Source organism: Branchiostoma lanceolatum, chromosome 15, assembly GCF_035083965.1.
Source record: "Branchiostoma lanceolatum isolate klBraLanc5 chromosome 15, klBraLanc5.hap2, whole genome shotgun sequence".
NCBI lineage: Eukaryota > Metazoa > Chordata > Leptocardii > Amphioxiformes > Branchiostomatidae > Branchiostoma > Branchiostoma lanceolatum.
In genome coordinates, this window is record NC_089736.1 from 9,258,785 (window position 1) to 9,259,383 (window position 599).

Below are 599 nucleotides of genomic sequence, written 5' to 3' on the forward strand. Positions count from 1 at the left end.
AGGAAAAACGTCAAGATACACAAATACTAAAGCTGCAATGATCTAGATTGTATTAAGGACTGCATGGGCAAGTTCTGTCTTTACGCAGTAGGGTGACACTGACTTGATCTTATGGCTCGCACCCACGCGCGCATCTATGGCTGGGTTACGCAAACGTTTTTGAGTCGAATTGGCGGCTCCAAGTCGACTCCGAAAATGCATGTGAAAACTCAGTCTATTTTCGTCAATTTCAAAAGAAAGGAAAAAGAGGCTGTGTCCATCTTTTACAAGTAAGATATTTGTGACAATACCGTCAACATCATTGAATGGTCTGCCATCTATGTCGGGCAGGGTTGGGTTGGGTTGACTTTAGTCAGGTCACCGTGTCTGTTATTTGGTAGAAACTTGAACTTGAAAACACAGGTTTTGAAGCCGAACGCCCCCTGTTGTAAACGTTTCAGTGTTTCTATCTCGATCTCTCTCTCTTCGGTTGAACTGAAAACATAATTCTCGAGACCAGGCGTAGCGCTTTTTCGATATCCATGACTTATATCTAAGCACACCGGGTCACCCCTACCCTTCTCGATAGGTGTGTTAGGTTCTTTTATGTGCAGTGTCAT